Source organism: Eimeria mitis, genomic scaffold, assembly GCF_000499745.2.
Source record: "Eimeria mitis Houghton genomic scaffold, Emh_scaff727, whole genome shotgun sequence".
Lineage (NCBI taxonomy): Eukaryota > Apicomplexa > Conoidasida > Eucoccidiorida > Eimeriidae > Eimeria > Eimeria mitis.
This window is the reverse complement of record NW_013575309.1, coordinates 14934-15263: the sequence shown is the minus strand read 5'-3', so window position 1 is coordinate 15263 and position 330 is coordinate 14934. Positions and strand designations below refer to the sequence as shown.

General features: G+C 53.3%; 1 protein-coding gene across 1 annotated transcript in view; it reads right to left on the bottom strand.

The window, feature by feature from the left end:
- EMH_0020880 (uncharacterized protein) overlaps positions 1 to 330 on the bottom strand; it is a gene marked incomplete at both ends in the record, with an annotated part of 4655 nt that overhangs the window by 652 nt on the left and 3673 nt on the right. The window lies entirely within an intron of this gene.

Here is a 330-nt window from a genome sequence, read left to right as displayed (position 1 = left end):
AGAAGGAGACAGACGGAGACATATCAAAACCCTTAGCAGCAGCAGCAGCAGTAGCAGCAGCAGCAGTAGCAGCAGCAGCAGTAGCAGCAGTAGCAGCAGTAGCAGCAGCAGCAGTACCAGCAGCAGCAGCAGCAGCAGCAGTAGCACCAGCAGTAGCAACATTAGCAGCAGCAACAGCAACAGCAGCAGCAGCGGCAGCAGCAGCAGTACTTTCTCTTTTTTTTTGTAGTTTTTTCAGGTTCGTATAAACACCCCCAGCCCAAGACTGTCGGGATATCTCCTTCTTCTGCTGCAGCTGCTGCTGCGCCTTCTTCACTCGGCGTGCATCAT